Source organism: Enhydra lutris, unplaced genomic scaffold (assembly GCF_002288905.1).
Source record: "Enhydra lutris kenyoni isolate GAN:26980312 unplaced genomic scaffold, ASM228890v2 scaffoldscaffold17, whole genome shotgun sequence".
In the NCBI taxonomy this organism is placed as follows: Eukaryota; Metazoa; Chordata; class Mammalia; order Carnivora; family Mustelidae; genus Enhydra; species Enhydra lutris.
The window spans coordinates 22,218,544-22,241,018 of NW_019154101.1; the positions used below are offsets into that span (position 1 = coordinate 22,218,544).

At 34.3% G+C, this 22,475-nt stretch overlaps 1 pseudogene; it reads right to left on the minus strand.

Annotated features, from left to right (window-relative positions):
* The window catches only part of LOC111147762, a 57,807-nt pseudogene extending 36,785 nt beyond the window's left edge, over window positions 1-21,022 (minus strand).
* Between the last annotated feature and the right edge of the window lie 1,453 nt (window positions 21,023-22,475).

Consider the following 22,475-nt stretch of genomic DNA (forward strand, 5'->3'; position numbering starts at 1 on the left):
TGAATAGCAATAAGCAAATAGTAGAGATAAAATGAAATAATAGAAAAAATACTCTCTGCAAAAAAGAAAGGTAGCAAGAGACAAGTGTGATAACAAAGGGACATACTTCTTAGCTATGGGTAGTTTTAATTTAAAAATTATAGTAACTGATGTATAGTAGTCAATGGCTTAGTCATAAAAGTTAAAGACACTGTTTGGATAGAAAAATCAAGACCCAATTACATAAGGTATAAACATAAGATAAAGATAAAGGTAATATAAGAAAATAAGATAATCAGGAGATTAATGTGGCATAAATTCCAGTCTCTAAAATTTTCTACTTAAAAGTTTAATTTTCTTAAAGCAATAATGCAAATATGAGACCACAAAAAATCTTGCATTTTTGAAGTCCTCTTTCATAGATGTTTAGGAAAATATATAGATACAGATACGTCTTTCAAATATATTCTGTATATATTTCCTGTAAATTTTTCAGTATTTGACCTGAACCTCAGGTGTGGGTGGCCATCTATGAATAGTCTGGTCATAACTGTTGAGTGCATATGCTCTTTTGCAAAAACAACTCACTCACTCTCTACATAAAATGGATGATTTTACTCTGTGACTATATTAGCCTTTGTCCACAGCTCATTGGAGCTAGTGTGCATAACTAACAGGAGAATCAGTACAGGAAGTACATTCCACCAGATGAAATCTATCTCAAGGGAGTCTGTACATTGACAAGAATATGGGCTCATAGCTATAACTTGTAAACTGATGTAGACTCTAGAGCTTTAGTCAGAAATGATAAGTCATGTACAGATGGAGAAAGGGAAGCAGTCTGTGTATAGCAAGGAAAGAATCATTTTCTTACATCTATCTTTTTATTTTCATTATGTTCAATTAGCCAGCATATAGTACATCATAAGCTTATGATGTAGTGTTCAGTGATTCATTAGTTGCATATAACATCCAGTGCTCAACCCAACACGTGCCTTTCTTAATACCCACCATCTGGTTACCCCATTTCACCACCCACCTTCCTTCTGTAACCCTCTTTGAATGCATATAGTACAGTGATAGTATTATGAATAATGTGGTATCAAAATAATGGCCCCCAAAAGATGTCCGTGTGTGAACTCCTGAACACATGAAGATGTTAATTTAGATGACAAAAGAGATTTTGCAGATGTGATTAAATTAGGATCTTGGGATGGGAGGATATCCTGGATAATTTGGGGGAGCTCATTATAATCATGATGATCCTTATAAGTTAAAGAAGGGAGGCAGGAAGATCAGAATCAAAGAGAAATTTGAAGATGCTGCTCTACTGGTTTGAAGATGAAAGAAGAGCCATGAGCTGAAGAGTGAGGGCTGCCTCTAGAAGCTGCTGAAGTCAGAAGACTTAATTCTCCCCTGGTGCTTCCAGAAAAAACAAGGCTTTATCAACCCCTTGAGTTTTGTATGGTGAAATCCATTTTTGATTTGTGATCTCCAGAACTGTAATATAATAAATCTGTTATATTGGAGCCTCCAAGTTTATGGCAATTTGTTACAATAGCAAAAGGGAACTAATACAAATGATTAAAAGTTATTAGCAAATGAATATGATTTCTAGGAATGGTAGAGTTGTAGTTTGTTATATGTATGTTTCATGCTTTGGGCTTTCTGTAGTTTTGATTCAAGTTATCTTATTGATGTCCTATTCATCAAACCTATATTTTGTATCACAATTACTGTATCGTAGGTTTTAGACTGGAAGCTCATTGCCTTTTGGTTATTAAACTAGCCAATTTTTAACTAGAGGGTATTATGCTGAGCAAAATAAGTCAATTAGAGAAAGACAATTATCATATGATCTCTCTGATATGAGGAATTTGAGAAGCAAGGTGGGGTGTATGGGGGTAGGGAAGGAAAAAATGAAACAAGATGGATCGGGAGGGAGACAAACCATAAGAGACTCTTAATCTCACAAAACAAACTGAGGGTTTCTGGAGGGTGGGGGGTAGGGAGAGGGTGGTTGGGTTATGGATATTGGGAAGGGTATGTGATATGATGAGTGCTGTAAAATGTGTAAGCCTGACGATTCACAGACCTGTACCCCTGGGGCAAATAATATATTATATGTTAATAAAAATAATTAATTTTAAAAACTAGCCATTTTTAAAAGTTTTTATTTATTTATTTGAGAGACAGAGAGAGAACGAGCAGTGGGGAGGAGCAGAAGGAGAGAGAGAGAAAGAGAGAGAGAGAGACAGACTCCCTATTGAGCAGGAAGCCCAATGTGGGGCTCGATCTCTGGACCCAGAGATCATGACCCGAGCCAAAGGCAGATGCTTAACCTACTGAGCCACCCAGACGTCCCAAACTAGCCAATTTTTAGAACAAAAATCTTGTGGACTCTTCATTCATCTTCATTTCTTTCCCATAATTTTCATTTATTCAATAAGTGTATTGAGGTACAGGAGAATCTGATAAATTGCTTGGGATTAACCAGTTGACATTGGTTGAAAAATGGCAGAGCTTAGATGTAAACTCAAGTCTTTCTGATAACAGTGCTGATTATTTTACCATACTATCTACCTGTTGGCTCAATTTATTCATTTTGTTTTACCAAATAGTTTGTTAGTGGATACATTTTGCCTGTGGTTGGAACCCTATGTACAACCTGTCAGTAAGCTGCATAAAAGCTATGGAAGGAAAGTCACCAAGAGGACAAGCAGGAGGAAAACCACCTTCCTGTCAGGACACATTGTTGCCTCTTAAAGGAGATAAATTTGAAAAAAAAGGCAGGGTGGGGGAGAAAAATTTACCCTCTGTGACCCTAAAGTGCTCCATAATAAGTATGAACTAAAAAGAAAAGAGAGAGAGAGAAAGAAAGAGTGAGATATGAGAATAACATAATTTTTCTAACTTTGAGAAAAATAACAACCTCCCAAGGTATTGATGGATCAGGTAATACACTCTAAACAAATAGTTCATTTTTAAATGTTTTAGACATCTAAATTCATCATCCAAATTTTATTTAAAATCTTCTGCTTCTTGCCTATTGACCATGAAAATCTATTCCTCTGAATTTCACAAAACTGATTTAGATAGAATAAAATCCAAAATTCCAATCAGGTTTTATGACCTTTATTAATTTAATCAGCATTTATCAGTTATTCAACTGAATCTACATTAAAAAGTATACATTTTATTTGTTGATATTTATCTACTAATTATTAATTAAGCAAATTAATGGCAACATATTAATCCAAACTTTAAAATATAGACATAGACAATGACAGAATTATGCAAACATGCAAGGACTAAATTTTGAGAATACTGTTCTTTGAGAAATTATCATTGTAGATTTTTATTTTATATAATTTCCAGAGCATTTAATTAAAAGAGTGAAGGATAAATTCCAAAATCTCTAGAAACAGTTTCCTTGCAACTGTTGACTTCATTAAAGTTTTCCATAAAGTTAAAGATATTGTTCCTAGAAAAATAGTAAAGATATGTAACAGTTTTAGGTAAAATTTTAATTTTGATCACCAATGTTGAAACTATCTAAAAACAAAACTCAGTATAATTAGTATAAAATTAGCGTGTTTTCATATAAATTCTTAAATAAAACAATATTTTGCTCTTTAAAATTATGTCTTTTAAATTTTGCCTTCATATTCAAACTCATGCAGAAGTAACTAAAGAAAATAATGGATACAGCAGTGATTGAGGTGTCATTTTTCTTGTATCAGATTCTTGAAAATTAGAAAGTTTGTTAATATTCATTTTTTGGTCTCTTGAAGAAATATGAACTTTAAATAAATAATTTGCGTTGTTTTGTTTTTATTCTTGTTTTGACAAGAATGTAATCCATAGCACACTGTTTAATTGCCACTTGGCAACACCTGATCCATGAATTCATTCCTAGTAATATAATCTGTCACTATCCCAACAAATTAAACTAAAGTACACAGTGAATTTCACTTTTGCACTACCTAAAACCAAAAGAATATCAGTCCACTCAATGGAAAGTTATATATTATTTAGAGACTAATGTGTGTCAATATTTGCTGACTAGCTAATATCTCAAATACATACAGCTACTGAAAAATTTATAGCACAGAGCAGTGCCATACATATAATCTCATTTATATAAACAGCACAGTTTTTAATCCAATTATTTTTTTATTTTTTATCTATTCACTACCTCATGTAAATGTTTTTTGGTAGGAATAGGCCTAAAATTTAAACAATTAGAATCAGGCAAGGAATTAAGATATGGAAGTTAAAAGATGATGGCAAGAGGATAAATTTTACATGCATTTAATAACTCTGCAGTGTTTTAATTTTTAATAACAGGCATATATTGGACACATTATTAAATAAGTATAAGTGAAATTATAGTAAAAATGAAATACTAAGAAATGGAGAAAAGATGTTTAGTAATGTTATGAATTTTCAGTAAGACAGATGTATCAGAATGGATTGATAAATTGATGAGCAAAAAAAGAAATACACAGAAGTCATGAGCCTGGAGCTACTGACGTTTTTCTTCTATTGATTCTCTGATAGGAAGAGCATGTTTGTTTCCCTTTGCTTTATTTTATGTGCAACTATTTCCATTAATATCCCTGGACTCTTGGCTCATCCCTGAGCTCTTGGCTCCCTATGGAGGTCCCTGATTGGTGGCAGACCAGTGCTTGGAGCTTACATGTCAAAAATCTCAAGTCTCAAGAATCACTCATTTACCTGTTGTTCTACACCAGCAGTGAGGCAGAGCAGCCATACGAGTGGTCTGTTTTGCAGACTAAACTCTCCCTGCATGGCTTTTCACAAGTCTGGTTGTGGAAAATAAATATTTTTTTAAATGCCAAAATATGGACATGTGAAGACTTAAAAATATCAGGGCACAACAACTAAAATAAAAGGAAATGCAGTCCAGTTTCCAGTGTCAAGCAAAAGCTGAAATGTTCTGACCTCAAAAACGTAGCTGAATGTTATACTAAAAAGTTGGTTCAGTGTATGTTTACTGACTATACATCAAACATGTTCAACTGTAGAACTATTTTTATTAATGGTATCCTATTTTTTCTATACTTGAATTAATTAAAAATATCTGCTAAGGCTTAAAGCACTGTTTCTGAATTCTGAGTATCAATGAGTGCATGCAATTAGTAAAGGAAGATAGGAAACAAGGTAGCTAATTCAACTACATTCTAACTTGTCTTTTTTTTTTTATTGTAGCCCATAGAATCAATTCAGAACTCCTTAACAAATCCAAAGCTAATTGTAGTAAAACAGGAATTTTTAAAAAATCTAGAAATCTGTTGTGCACAATCTTTAAAATATGATTAATTTTAACCATCCATTCTGTGCCTCCTTCTACCTACTAGGCCAGTAGAGTTTGTTCATATCATCTGAGCCTACATTGTACTTTCTATATCTGACAATGCGGCAAAGATGACTGGCAATCAATACATTTTATGATTCTGCTAACAGTGGGGCTCAGGCAAGAATTAACTTTCCCAAGTCCCTCCTATGCAGCATGTAGTTGGGCTGTATTATCATTCTTACCAAAGTTATGTGAAATACAGATAAGTTTGTCACTTCTAGTCTAGGCTTTTCAAAGAGGGGCCCTCTTAAGCTAATTTCTTAGAATTACTTTATAAGGAGGATATAGTGAAGCTGTGAAGGAGGATGGAGACAGAGATGGAAAGATCCTAGGTCTCTGAATTACCATGGAAGAAAGCCTCCTACCAATTGAGTTAACATCCTACATCATCATTATGTGAGCAAGAAAGAGAATCCTTTGAGTTTTCCAATTACAATTTGAAGATTTGTTTATTAAAACAGTGAGTGTTACCCTAAGTAATACACATACAAGTTTTACATTTAAAATATAATGCATTCATTTTTTTTTTTTGCCTCCTATCTTTTTCTGATTTCTGCTTTAGGGAATACAAATGGAACATACAGACACACACACACACACACACACACACACACAATTTTTTTTCCTCAGTAAAATAGGGATAAATGGTATTTTGGAAATTGAATGACAAAGTAATTTTCAAATTTACCTTTATGTAATTTCTTCTATGTTTTCCACTATTGGTAAACCTAGGATTTTGAAATTTTGAACAAATATACCTTCTTCATAACTAGAATTTGGAGGAGGGGTCAAGTTATTTTCTTTATGTCTACAATCATAAATGATGAGGATGAGGGAAGTTCATAAAACACAACTTATTTCATAGTTCTGTTAGTCATGGCAAGTGTCATATTTGTTTAGTATCTTTCTCTTTTAAAAACAAAAATAAGATAAAATAGCAAAATTTATCCAAGGAAGAAATAGAGATTTCCATTGTCTCCTTGTCAAATTAGTATGTGGTGATATTGATCAGCTTTGTGTAAGAGTCCCAGAGGAGAGGACATGCTAAATAAGGGAGGGCCTGTAATACATGCTCATTAAATGAAGCCAATCATAAACCCACAAGGATTAATGTTAAAACTTTGAAACAGATATCTTAGGAAGTCAACATATTCTTCTTTACATAATCTGTTGTAATGATTTATGATTCTAATGGTATTTCATTTCAATATGTATGAAAGCAACACAACCTAAAGAATTCACACACACAAAAAAGTTCTCTGTTTCTCTTACCTGTATACTTATGCACTTTGTGGAGAAGATTTAGGGCAAACTGGATTGTGTTCTGAAAGCCACTAAAATCACTGATGAAGGGGACTTTATCTCCACTAACAAGCATGCATCTTGGCAGCTCCTTCTGGAATTCATATGTTCTAATTAAGGTTGAGGAAAGCGTGGTGGAGCTAAATAATCCACAAATAAAGCCCAGCTTCTTACAAAATCAGCTTCTTGTTTAGAATAATATTTTAACCTAATAGACAAGTGGGGAAAGTATGAATTTTGAATTAGTCTACTCAGAATTTTATGAACTCAATTTTCAAAATAGATAATTTGTTCAAAATGACATTATTCTACTTTTTAAAGTATAGAGCATAGAAACTTGGTGTTGATTTTACCGTCTAGATTTTAAAATTTGAAGAGATGTTATTAGGATTTTAAATTTGGAATTACCATCTCAAAACAAAAGTGTTTTTAATCATATTTTTCCCTTTTCATAAAGCATCTATATTACTTACATAAACTCTGAAATGTGACCAAGTCTCATTATTTTAAAATGTAAAGATGGGGCACCTAGGTGGCTCAATCCATTGAGCCTCCCACTCTTGATTTAAACTCAGGTATGATCTCAGCGTCATGGGACACTCAGCAAGCAGTCTGCTTGGAATTCTTCTTTTCCCTCTCTCTCTTTCCCTCACACTCTCTCTAAAGTAAGTAAATAAATAAAATTCAAAGATAAAAGTCAGTGAAAATTGGGAAAATTTCTGCTGAAATTGGTATCTCTTGAAGAACATATAACATATTATCTTCATTTCAGGCAATCATTAAAAATGAAGTAACAGAATTTTTCTTGCTTTTTAGGTAGCTTGGTATTTTTTTTCTGGTCATGTATACTAGAAAGCTAACTTTTCTTTCTTTTTTTTTCAGGTATACAATGTAATGCTACTAGAACTCATACAGCAATTCAGTAATTTGACAGGATACAAAATCAATGACAGAAATCAGTTGCTTTCTTATACACTAACAATGAAAACACAGAAAGGGAAATTAGAGAATCAATTCCATTTACTATAGCACCAAGAACCATAAGATACCTGGGAATAAACCTAACCAAAGAGGTAAAGGATCTGTACTTGAGGAACTACAAAACACTCATGAAAGGAATCGAAGAAGACAGAAAAAGATGGAAGACAATTCCATGCTCATGGATCAGAAGAATAAACATTGTTAAAATGTCTATATTGCCTAGAGCAATCTCTACTTTTAATGTCATTCTGATCAAAGAGCTGGAGCAAACAATCCTAAAATTTATATGGAATCAGAAGAGACCCTGAATTGCTAAGGAAATGTTGAAAAAGAAAAACGAAACTGGTGACATCACATTGCCTGATTTCAAGCTTTACTACAAAGCTGTGATCACCAAGACAGCATGGTACTGGCATAAAAACAGACACATAGACCAGTGGAACAGAGTAGAGATCCCAGATATGGACTCTCAACTCTATGGTCAAATAATCTTCGACAAAGCAGGAAAAAATATACAGTGGAAAAAAGACAGTCTCTTCGATAATGGTGCTGGGAAAATTGTACAGCTATATGTAGAAGAATGAAACTCGACCATTCTCTTACACCATACACAAAGATAAACTTGAAATGGATAAAAGACCTCAATGTGAGGCAGGAATCCATCAGAATCCTAGAGGACAACATAGGCAGTAACCTCTTCAATATCAGCCACAGCAACTTCTTTCAAGATATGTCTCCAAAGGCAAAGGAAACAAAAGCGAAAATGAATTTTTGGGACTTCATCAAGATCAAAAGCTTCTGCACAGCAAAGGAAACAGTCAACAAAACAAAGAGGCAACCCACGGAATGGGAGAAGATATTTGCAAATGACAGTACAGACAAAAGGCTGATATCCAGGATCTATAAAGAACTTCTCAAACTCAACACACAGAAAACAGATAATCATGTCAAAAAATGGGCAGAAGACATGAATAGACACTTCTCCAATGAAAACAGACAAATGGCTATCAGACACATGATTTTTGTCTATATTGTGAAATGATCCCCACAAGTCTAATTAACATTTGTTACCAAACATAGTTATAAAATTTTTTTCTTGTGATGAGATTAAGATTCACTCTAAATATGCAGTACAGTAATATAACAATAATGACTGTGCTATATATTATATCCCTATGAACTACACATACCTGGAAATTTACACATTTTGACCCCCCTCACCCATTTCACCCAGCACCTCTCTCTCTATATATATGCCATTATAATATATGATACCATTGTAATATATATGATAGTATTACATATTTTTATCTATTCATGCATTGATGGATACTTAGACAGTTTTCATAGTCTAGCTATTGTAAATACTACCACAATGAACATGTATATCGTTTTAGATTAGTGTTTTCATTTTCTTCAAAAAAATACCTACTTATGGAATTGCTGGATCATATGGTAGTTCTATTTTTAATTTTTTGAGGAATCTCTACACTGTTTTCCATGGTAGTTGCAACAATTTATGTCCCTGCTTTTTCTTCTTACTGAGAAAAAAATTTTAATTTCAAATTTTTAGTGAATAATTTTATCTATTTAATTTATTTATTTGTTAATTTCATTAATTAATTAATTTAATTTAGAGAGAGCACAAGTTAGGGAGGGTAGGGACAGAGGGAGAGGGAGAGAGAGAATTTTTTTTTTTTTTTTGAGAGAGAGAATCTTAAGCAAGCTCCTCACCCTGCTTGGAGCCCAGTGTGGGTCTTGATCTCACTAGGCTGAGATCATGACCTGAGTTCAAATCAAGAGTCAGACACTTAACCAACTGAGCCACCCATACACAACTGTATGTATGTGTATATATATAGATAGATATACATATACAAACACATAATTATTCTCTACAGATATATATCTATATCTATATAATCTGTATCTATCTGTATATATCTATATACATAATATAGATATATAATCTGTATCACCTGTTCTAGCAATCTTCTGACCATGTAAACAACTTACTATTTTGAACCATGCTTATTCCTTTTGAACCATTTTACATGCTGTTTCTTGTTCATTTTGCCTATGTCCTTCAAGTCTTATTATGGAAGTTATATGGTTTGTTACATTTCCCCTGGAATTACTCTAAGTAATACATACATCAGGTTCTAGGTATTATGGATTCAGAATTCAGAAAGTAACTGGTACATATCCCCCAGTTACTATCTGTGAAAAAAACATACCTGTATATACATGGTTCATACAGAGCTATAGGAGTATAGAGGATGAAATAACCAACTGTCCTTGATTATAGAAAAATTGGTTGGCTGTCCATGCTCTTATCAAATTGCAGCCAACTCTCAAATTTAAGAAGGAGAAAATATGAATACGTAAGGATATTAAGTTAAGGGTCACACAATTTTAATAACAGTACAACTAGACATTGTGTACTTTGTGGGAGAGCCAACAGGACATAAAAACAGATGAAGACATAAGATTTTCAGTTCTCTCCAATATTTGTCTCAGAGTGGAATTGCTGAGTCATAAATAACACTCAGATAATATTTTGAGGAATTATTTAACTAGTTTCCAAAGTGGTTGCACCATTTTCCATACCCACAAGCAATTCTAAATACTCTACACCCTCTCACACTTGTTATTATTTATCTTTTAGATTTCAGCTAATATAGTGTTTGTAAAGTGGTATCTTATGGTTTTGAATTTTATTTCCCTAGTGCCTAATGATTTTTAGCATCTCTGTGTGTACTTACTGGAGAAATACCTCCTCAAATCAATTTCCCATTTTTAAAAATTGGATTATTTGTCTTTTAAAATTGAATTATGAAATATTTAAAATATATTTCAGATGTAAAACTCTTACAGATATATGATTTGCAAATATTTTTTCCCATTCTGTATATTGTCTTTAATTTTCTTGATGGTATCATTCACAGCACCAAAACTATTAAACTTTTAAGAAATGTATTTTATCTATTTTTATCTTTTGTCCCATGTGCTTTTAGTGTCTCATCTTAGAAGAAAATGACTAACCCAAAGACCAAAAGCTTTAGACTGAAATCTATAGGCTTAGCTCTTACATTTAGGTCTATAATTCATTTTGAGTCAATTCTGTTGATTTAGGAGACAAACTTCTTTCATTGTATGTTGATTGCCAGTTCCCCCAGCACCATTTGTTGAAAAAATTATTCTTTACCCATCAAGTTGTCTTACACTATTGTTGAAAACAGCTTTTGTTTCTGGACCCCAATTCTGTTCTATTGATCCATATATCTATTATCATGTATCAACACTTGATTACTGTACTTTTGTAGTAAGAGATTAACAGAGATTGCATTGAATCTGTGAGTAAGTTTAGTTGCCATTTAAACAATATTAAGTCTTCCAATCTGTGAACACAAGAAGATTTTCCTTTAAATAGTTCTTTCACTTCTTTCAAAAATACCTTATATTTTTCAGTGTATCCAAGTTCTATAGTTCTTGTGCTAACTTGATTTCTATATATTTTATTTTTCCTGATAATGTTGTAAATGCATTTGTTTTCTTAGTTTCATTTTGGGATTTTTTTTATGCTAGTACATAGAAATACAATTAATTTTTGGATGTTGACCTTGTATCCAGCTAGTTTGAAGACCTCATATATTAATTATAATATTTCTAGTAGATTTCTTAGAGAGAAAGTATTATTTCTTCTCTTTCTACCTAAATTACTTTCATTTCTTTTTACTGCCTAATTTTCTTGGCTCAAACCTCCAGTGAAATCTTGAATAGATGTAAGAATGGGCAACCTTGTCTTGTTTGTCACTTCAAGGAGAAAGCATTTAGTCTTTCACAATATGAAGTTAACTGTAGGTTTTTCTAGAGGCCCTTTAACAAGCTGAGAAACTTTTCTTCTATTACTAGTCCTTTTTTTAATGTTTTTTTTTATCATAAAAGAGTGTTGTCAAATGCTTTTTCTACATCTATTGTGATAATTTTGTGATTTGTGTCCCCTATTCTATTAATATGGTGTATTATTTGGTTATCAGATACTAAACCAAATTAGTATTCTTAGAATAAATCCTATATGGCCATGGTTTATTCTTTTTATACGTGGCTGGATTCTGTTTACTAGCATTACATTGAGGATTTTTGTGTCTACTATATTCACAAGAAATGTTGGCATGTATTTTTTGTGTAATGTCTTTCATTTTGCTATCCAAGTAATATTGCCAATTTGTTTCAGTTCTTATGTTTTATGTCTTTGTCCTCTTTTTCTTCATTACTGCCTTCTTTTGTGCTAAATGGATATTTTCCAGTATAAATGTTTTTCCCCATGCTTTCTTTTCTATCAACTTTCTCTAATATATCTACATTTTAATTTCTTAACTCTTCCTCTTTGCTGGTGAGATTACAATTACTATCTATCTTAAAACAATGTAGTTCATATTAATAGTAACATATTCTAACCATTTACATAAATTTTGCTGCAATACAGTTCCATTTCCACTCTCCTGCAGGTCTGTGAAGCTCTATTTTTCTTCATCCTTTTTTCTTTTTGTTCCTCACACTGGATAATTTCAATTTACCTATATTCAAGTTTATGGATTTTTTCTCTTGCCAGCTTAAGCCTGCTTTTGAATTCCTCAAGTGAATTTTTCATTTTTGCTATTATAATTTTCAACTGCAGAATTTCTATTTTTTCTATAAATTCTACCTCTTTATTCATAATTTCTACTTAGTAAACCATTGATGTCAATTCACACTTTCCTTAAATTCTTTAGACACAGTTTCTTTTATATTTTTTTACACATGCTCATAAGAAGTGATTCAAAAATTTTGTCCATCATCTGAACTCAGAGGAACAATTCCAAATGGCTGATTATCTCTGTGTAAGTGTGTGTATGTGGTGGGGAACGGTGCATGTATGCACTATTTTCCCCATGCTTTGCACATCTCTGCACATCTCGCTCTCCTTTTTTTTTTTTTTTTGAACACTGAATAGTTCAGACACTATAAAGTGGAAACTCTAAAAATCAGATTCCCACCCTTACCAGGGTTCACTGTTGTTTGGTTTTCTTGTCATTATTTGTTTATTGACTTGCCTAGAAAAATTCTATTATTCACTCTGTGTTCTCTGTAGTGAGTCATCACAGAAGTCCCTGTTCAGAACCTTAATGGTCCACTAATGATTAGGTTAAAGATTTTCTTAAATTCCCTGAACTCAAGTCTTCCACCCTTTGCTGAGGAGCTCTGTGTATGTATTGGGGTATGCCGTCAGTGCTAAGGCCTTTTACAACTCTGCCCAAGCCTTTACTTCCTATTTGTCCAGGCCCTCGAGGTGGTCGGAGGTGAGACATTGGGGTCCTCTCAGCTCTTGCCTGGGTATGCCCTCAGTTTTGCTCATGTTTGTGGGTCCTAGAAAAAGACAAATTCTCCGTAGACATAGTAACAAGAAGCCACAAAACCATTTTTAGACTTCCTTGAATTTATCAACAAAAACTTGCTTCAGTGACCAGTGTTGGCAAGCATCTAATACGTGAGATGCCCTCATATCTGAAATTCAGCCAATCAGGAATGGACTCCTTACATAAATATATCTCTAATGCCAATTGACAACTGTCTCACCTGAGTAGACCTCTTATACTGATGACTCAACCCACTTAAATGGCTAAAAATCTACCAGTCTCTGAACTCTGCATCTCCTAATAACCCATCTAAAAATGAGAAGAGTGCTCTGCTCAGCGATTCTATGCATGACAATATAACTTTCCCTTCCTAGAATTGTAATAAATATTGCTTTGTTGTTTTATTTCAGACACAGAAAGCTGATCTCATGCTTTGAGAGTTGCTATGAAAAATGCTATTTCCCAGAGGAATTTAGTTTTGTGTGTCTTTGGGGAAGTATACAAAAAATAATAATTTATAAACTACTTTCTATACAATGACCTGATCTCAATTCCAATTATGATGTTGACAACTCCTGTTTATTTCACTGGCTGATAATCTCCCCTCTCCTTGGTAGTGATCATAATCAAGCCGTTGAGTCATGGCAAAAAGATACTATGAAGGCTACAATCCTAATTCACCCCACAGACATGCCAAGAGGATGAGCTCTTCTGTTGACCAATATAAAAATCAGCCTTTGAAGCACTATTAAGAAATAAAATATCTGAAGCAATGTAAGTTTCCTGATTCTGTGATTTGTTTAACTTCATAGGATTTGCGGTCAATGGGAAAGGTAACAGTACTTGGTCAACAAGAAGTCCTCATACATGAGTGCCTATATTTGTTGTGTACTTTAAACAAGTCACCCATTCTTTAGTTTCTTCTACAGCATGTCTCACTCTGGGTGGCAGATACCATCCCCAATACAGTGTCATTCACTTCCATACCAAGTCATGCTGTCTTATTCAATCTCATTTGCTATAAAATGGGGACATTTTAGCCATCTGGTATGGTAACCAAGATCCTTCTTGGATATTCCCCTATAAATACATGCTAACTAAGCTATATTTTCTTATCAAAGTGAGGCAGAGATCCTATATTTGTTTGCCATCACATCCTTTTTGTTTACAGACATCAGTTTGTGTTAAAACAACCTTAAAAAAAAATCTTGAACTTCTGAATTCATTTTGTTTTATTGCTGTTTTGTGGTACAAGCATACTTTTCTTCATATATTCCCCTGTTGCTTGTAACATGGTTTTGAACTTTATCCAATAAAACATTTTCCCATCACTTTTCTCTTTATCATAATATGTCCTCATGTTTGACATATTGGTGAATAGGTAAACTTAAAAAGCCTTTGATGAAAAAGATAGTGTAAGATGGAAAGATTGTTACCATATTAAAATAACATTCTTTTCCTTTCTTATCTTTGTTTTTCTTTTTCTTTTCTTTTCTTTCCTTTTTTAGAGAGATAGAGTGTGAGCAGGCAGGGAGAAGCTGAGGGAGACAGAGAGAGAATCTCAAGCAGGCTCCAGGCTCAGTGTGGGGCCCAACATGAGGCTCAATCTCATGACCCTGAGATCATGACTTGACCAGAAATCAAGAGTCAGATGCTTAACCAACTGAGCCCCCCAGGTGCTCCTAAACAAAATAACTTCAGATCCATTCTTACCTATTTTGAAAATTTTTATGAGCAACCTCTAAAGATGAGACATGTGCAGCCCATAAGTACTCCAACAGGTCGTCAAAGCTACTAGAATGTGACTTTACATGCTGCCAAAGACAAAAAATGTTACTGCTATTCAGGCAATTATAACAGTCTGTCTTCTCGAAAATCAATTCTATGTACAAATATAATTTTTCAAAATTCTAAGTAAGGGGAAAACATTTTTTTTCCTAAGAGTTCAGGTATGAAAGATTTAATACTGAACACTCCCTAAAGACATTAATATCAAGCATTTTAATTACTAGTGATACTGAATCCATATGAAAGGAATAAACCATGTGTTTTTAGAAATGTTCAGGATTTCACACTGCTCAGAATCACACCTTTAGTATTTTACGCATTTGGTTTTCTCTTGCCATGCAATGAACTTCCCACCAAGTGTCAAGTGTAAGAGTGTTTTATCTAATCATACGCAATTTAATGAACAAAACTAAAGGGAACTGAAGAGAACTAAAGGGAAACCCATCTTTAGTCATGTACTCTTTCACTCATGGCACATTACTTTGGACATCAATATTCGATTCTGACTGTTAAATGCTAATTCAGTCAACTCATATGTGATTTTTTTTTATCAAGACAGTTGAAATAAGCTGATCAAATTCACTAAACCTATTACACAATTGTATTTCTAGACCAGTTATTGCTCAGTTGACCTGAAATTATCATGAGTTAGGACACTTCATGCACTATTAAGTCATAATTTCTCTGGGCTCACATGTGTGTATATAATTTATTTGGTATGAGAATAGTAGATAGCATGACCTTGATACAGTATTGGTAATGAGGATATTAATGAGGTATGATGTCATGCAGCAATCCACTCATACTAATACTGTTGTAACCACAATAATTTCATATTAGCAACTTTTTTCATTAAGAACAATTGTTTAATGTATTTTTTTTAAAAAAAAAAGCTACATTAAATGCTATTCAAAAATTATCTGGCTACCCTTGAAGGGTATAATTAAAACACTAGGGTCACCTGGGAGGCTCAGTCAGTTAAGTGTCTGCCTTCGGCTCAGGTTATGATTCCAGGGTCATGCGATCAAGCCCTGCTTCAGGCTCTCTGCTCTATAGAGACCCTGCTTCTCCCTCTCCCTCTCTCTGGTGCTCTTCCTACTTGTGCTCTCTCTCTATCTCTCTGTCAAAATAAATAAATAAGATCTTAAAAAAAACACTAAAAAAAAAAACCCTAGTAAAATTCATTCCACTTTTTCATTGCTTCTGGAAATGATGAATGGCAGTTAGAAACATTGTAACAAAAATTCATCTGATCTTTCCATGGTGGCAGAAAGGTGACCTTGTCTGATGATATCCCCATTATTCCAGAATCAACTGCAGCAAGGAAGGGCATTGCAGAGACATAATAATTAAGGTCTGTATAAAAAAAAGTTATTAATATTGTTAACACACAAAAGAGTCTTTTTCAAAGTAAAGGAATCTATCATAAAAGTAAGCCTAAAGATCTAGAAATGTTGTAAAACTTAAGTGGTAATTTTGGGAACTTTGGAAATTTTATCAGAAATTTCCCCTAGTATTTTATGCAATTTGAATATGCTTCTCCTAAAAACCATATTTTCATAAAGCAAAATTGATATATCTTATAGATTTATTATTTTAAATCACAGATAATAATTGTGCTGGAATTTAAAAATATTAATTAAATTCTAAGGCATAGTAAGTGAAAAATTTAGAAATTAGTAACAGAATTAACTAACTAGAGTTTAAATAAAAACTTGAAACCAAAAAATTAGTAGCAGAATTCTATACTTCTCTAAGTTTTTATTTTAAATCTGAAAATCTGATGTAGCTTTATAATATCCTAATATTTAATCTAGATATTTCTCTTGTTAACAGGTTTTATCTGATAACATAACAAATTCTTATTTCTGTCTTATGTATTTAAATCAAGTTTTGAGGTTACTGATTTTCCCTAATTGATATTTTTATAATTGGATAAACTAATTGGTAAATTTAAAAAATACTTAAGACTCATTTTCAAAACATCCAGATTTGGGTCAAACAGATGTTTTTTGCAAGGATTCTGGTTTTGGTTTTTGTTTCTTTAATTGGGATCCTAGGTTAAATTGATTTTTTTGTGGAAAGGTCATCGATCTGAGGTTTGACTGTCACATTGAACTCACTAGCCCACCAACTGTCCACAGAGATACACAGATGAGCCCCAGACTTATGGCCACAGTCTGTACTTTGGGTAGGATCAGCTAATCTGCCTAAAAGAGAGGAAACCCAGAGTTGAGTTTACTAGGCACCTTTCTAAGTTGTAGATACAATACGTAACTAGACATAATATGTTTACAGGAATAAAGAATTGTATCAGCCTTCCCATCACTGTCTTTCCTTCGCTTGATGACTTTCTGCTTTCCATCTGCCATTCATATTTTTTCCTTTTCCTTGATGTCTGTACAATGCTCTATTCTCTCTCATAGGCCCTATTTTTTTTAGCCTCTGCATCTGTGTCTTACATTTGCTAACTACTCTTTATCTTCAATATTAGGGAGTGACTATTCATGTATAATAAGCAAAATCCAGGCTCTATTTGCTTAAAATCAAATCCTTTTTCATTGCTTACCTACCTACTTGTTGACCCTAAATAAATAACTTCTGCAAGCCTCAGTTTTCTCATGTACTTACTGAGAAACTAGCAATAATAACTTCATAGAGGTTTGGGGTTATTAAATGAAAGGCACAAAAAATGCTCAGCTCAGAGAGTATGTGCTTCCATAAACATTAGCCATTATTGTATTTTTATCTCTTTTCTCTTTGTCATTCTCTCTCATCTCCTACTTTCAAAACATCCCATTCTGTTGCATTCACGCTTGAGTTTTGTGCACCTTCTGCATACACTCCTTGCAACTCCCTTCAACGATCTCTGACTTTAAACCCATCTCTTTCCCTGTTTCCACCATTTTCATACTGGCTTATTCTCTTTACTCCTGCTAACCTTCTGTTATCTCTGGCTTCACCCTCACACTGTTTTGGCTCTTCATTTGCCACTCCAGCTTCTCTTTTGCCCAGCTACTGGGTACCTCCCCTTCTTTTCTCCCAGTGCTCTTTTCCTGCAATGTTCATTTATTCTTCTTTCTTGTTCCTCCCCTGTGTTCACTAGATCTTTTCTTTTCACCGGTTCTGTTTCCCATGAACCTGTTTTGTTTCTCTTTTACTTTCTCATTCTGGTTTCTCATTTGGCTCTTCTTGACCTGCTTACCCTTCAGTGGGCAAGAGGAAAAACCTGGGTAATTTCTGTTAATGCATGGAAATTTCTCAAAATTGTTATTCCTCTTCTGAACTGGAATAATATCCAAATATGTGAAACCTACCTCTCCTGGTTCTTGGGTTTTGCCTCATCTGGGAGTTTTGAAATCTGTTTCTAAGACTCTCTGTCCTTTTTAAACTACTCCATCTTTGAGGATGTTTGCCCATGATGATAATCTAAGGATTTCCTTATGTTGTTAACTTCTCTGTCTTCTCCTCCACAGTCCTCCTTAATTAGAGACTCCACATCACCTCCAACTGCACATGCCTGGGACTGAGCCCTTGACCTTGACAGTGAAGGAAGATTGCACCCTGAATTTCCTGTTCAGAGTTCCACTACTGTTCTTGACATCTTCAGCACTCTCGCCTTCTTTACAGTTAAGCTGGGCCTGCTTACGGCTGTTTTATCTTCTGAGGAACTTTTTTCTTTGTCTTCCCATGGCAAAAAAATACATCATTCTCAATAAACTTGACTAAAACTGTTTTCTGTCATCCCCATTTTTTCCAGAGCAAAATTAATGTTATATTTGTTACTATTCAAATCTATTTTTTGCTGTAAATTTACTGTATTTTTTCAATTATATTACTTCTGTAGCATACATTATGTATATCCCATCCTCCCAACATTTCCCTCTCTTTTTGTCTTTTTCTCACATATACCACGCTAACTCTAAACTCTGTCCTTTAGTTCATTCTATTTCTTTCTTCATGGATTGCTTTTTTTTTTTAAAGCTCTTCAAGGTTCTTTTTTCCAAGATTTACTTCAAATCTTACTCTATTCCCAGATTACCCTAACTCACAATATTCACTTTATCCTAGTACCTAATGTTTCAGCTCTTTCTTGTCTTATGGCTATATCATTTCTAACTCTCCTTTTTTTTCTTTTTCTTTTTTTAATTTAAATTCCATGAGCCAACATATAATGCATCATTAGTTTATGACACAATGTTCAACAATTCATTAGTTGCATATAACACCCAGTGCTCATCACATCAGGTGCCCTCCTTAATGCCTTCTTAACCATGCTGTGAGTGCTTCGATGGCAAGCAATGATATCCTACTACCAATTTCTTGCATGCTTGCCATAGTCTTCCCTTTTTCATCTATTTTTCTCTTTGGTGTCACTGCCTTATCCTGCTTCAGACTCCCAGTATTCTCTTCCCAATTCAAACATTATTCTAATTAAAATTTTGGCTAACCAATAAAAATGAAAAATACTGACATATGCAACTAGACAGATGAATCTCAAAATAATCGTGACAACTGAAATAAAACAGACTTAAAAAAGAGCACTCAACTGTCTATATGGAAATTCTAGATAATGCTGTCTAAACTGCAGTGATAAAAAGCAGATCAGTGGTTACCAATGAAGTTGAGGAGTGAGGGGCATGAGGAGTTATAGCAGCGGGGAGGGCTGGGAGAGACCAGACTAGGGAAGTTCTTGAAGGTGAGAATACAAAGGGGAAAAGAAATTTTTAGAATGACTTATATGTCCACTATCTGTGCTGATAGGTTCAAGGCTATGGATATATATCAAACTTCCCCCAAAATGCATTTTTAAATGTGCCATTTAATGTATGTTTATTGCTTATAAATAAAACTATATAGTTTTTAAAACCTCTGCTAAGCAACCCAGAGGCACTTAAAGTGTTTAAGTATTTTGTAAGCATTAGATGCTTATTACTAAACTAAATCATATGCTTAAGAGCCCAATTAAAACTGCCCAGTCTGACTTTAAAGGCTCTTTAACCGGTCCTCATCAATCTTAAATTTACCACCCACTACTCTTTCACATTCCAGTTCTCCTGCCAATCTGGTAGTCTTCTGGTTCAACCTGCTATCATTGCCATCTTTGTAATTTGTATTCCAGCACTTTTTTCTAACAATGTGCCCATCAAGCTCTTGGGCATTACTTTCTTCCCATGATATTCTCAGCCCATAGTTGTCACTCTCCTTCCTGAGCTACTCTTGTATTTACAGTCCTTACCTCATCTTTGAGACTTAACATACTGTTGGTGAAATACTTTTATGGGCTAATTTCATAACCTGTATTGCTGTTTTGGTTTTCTCCAGTCCTATTACAGAGTTCAGCTCAATTAAATACTAAGTGAAATTAGCCACTTAAGAAACAGCAGAATCTCATATATTGTATTCTAAAATGAAAATGAAATTTTGAAAGTACCATATCCAATATTCTACTTCACTATTCACTCATTACTGGACCCAGGGCTGAAAACTTTCCTAGGAATAGATGTGTGCACCCTTTGGGGGAATTGGTTATTGTTTCCCGTGGACTTTATGTTTAAATGGAAATTATATTGGACGTCCAAAGATTCTCTCACAAGCTTGGTTTTAACGCTAGCTTAGAATATCATCACAGACCAGACCTACAGTCTCTTCCTACCTTAACTGTTTTGTTCCTGTATGTACTCTTCAGTGCTTAGAACTAGGCAGGCAAGAGGTATTCCATAAATACTTGCTAGAAATTAAGCAAGATATTATGCAAATGCTGGAAAAGTCATAGGAAAGTTAGAGAAAAAATCAATTTTCAAAAACATGATGCTAAATGTGCATGTACTACTTCCTAATCAATTCACACTTAAAGGGTCATTGTGATGAAAAAGAGACTTTCTTACCTGTATAATAGTGCTATCCATGATGTACAGGCAGTCCCCATAAAATATTTTGTTCATTTTCTGGTGAAAATTTTGCAAAATTCTTGGCCATCTTGTTCAGGAGGATTTTATATGACCCCAGTCTATTGGGGGTAATGCCAGAAGTTAATGATGTACTTTCCATTTTCTGTCTTGTAGTCACTGAACTGACCAGGACTTTCTTTCCACAGAGGGGGATACACATCAGAGATATTAGATGCTTCTGTTAAAGAAGCAAAAATACAACCAGTTATTACACAGACCCAGGAAAGATTGAAAGCCATGGTGTTTAGCCTGGAGATTGACATTATAGCAAGGTCTTTATTGGGAAATAGAGGAGGAAGCTATATTGTTTTTCCACACCTTGATTCATCAACACTTAGAATTCCCTTCCATGGCAGTAAGAAGGTGGAGGTAAACAAATGCCTTACCAAACAGATTAGGATACCTCCCTTGTTAATCATCTCCCAAGTAAAAATTGTTGATTATATATCAGTCTCTAGATTTTTAGTAATTTTTAGCAGAAATTTTTTTTAAAGAAGATTTGAAATTTTTTTTAAAGACTTTATTTATTTATTTGACCAAGAGAGATCGCAACTAGGCAAAGAGGCAGGCAGAGAGAGAGGGGGAAGCAGGCTCCCTGCTGAGCAGAGAGCCCGATGTGGGGCTTGATCCCAGGACCCTGGGGATCATGACCTGAGCTGAAGGCAGAGGCTTTAACCCACTGAGCTACACAGGTGCCCCTAGCAGAAATTTTTTAGTAAGACTTATTTTTGATTCTATCTTTTTGTCTGTTTTTAATATTAGTCATAATAATAAGTTGTATGTCCTTCCCAGAGTTACTTGAATTTTAAAGGACAGCTGTTTTTATCCAATTTAATCTCTAATTAGTGGTATTTCAGCCACTGGTTAACTAAACAGTTTTTGATAGAATTTTTAAGACTTTTTAGTGATATTTGGGACTTTATCAGCTCTCCTTGAAATTTTAGTCCATGTGTAAGTCCATACTTGTATGTCAGGGATGTCAACCCAAATTCCATGTTAGCAGAATCTGAGCCAAAGATTTATGTGTGGGCCATTGGTTTGTAGCTATAGGGCAAAAGTACAAGAGGGAGGAAAAAGAAAACAGAAAGGAGGAAAAGTAAATACAAGGAGAGACTATCACTTAGTCTCCACTAAGGGTATGAGGTGCTTAATGTTTTCTAGAAACTAATGAGGAACACTGGCCTTGAGGATGGAATTGAGAAGCTTTTGTTCTTTTTTCTTTTCTTTTCTTTCTCTCTCTCTTTTTTTTTTAAGGATTTTTATTCATTTGAGAGAGAGAGAGAGAGAGAGAGAGAGAGAAGGAAGGAGCAGCAGGTGGGAGACAACCAGACTCCTTGCCAACTGCAGAGCCCAAGTCAGGGCTGGATTCCAGGACCCTGAGATCATGACCCAAGTCAAAGTCAGATGCTTAGCCAACTGAGCCACCGGGCACCCCAGCGAAGCATTTGTTCTTATCATTCCCTGGTCAAAGGTGACTCACAAGTAGAAACGCTCCCGTAATTCTGGTTACACAGACCTGTGAGGTAAGTGGATTCTTGCAAGTGTCTCAGGCAGCAACAGTGGTGCAGAAGCCCAGGGCAGTAGATACAAAATAAAAGTAGATACTGCAGTTAAGCTGCACACTGCCTGCGTGAAGCAGGTCAGAACTCGGTGTGGAACTATCCTGGCAGCAGTAGCTACAGTCCTCAGAGA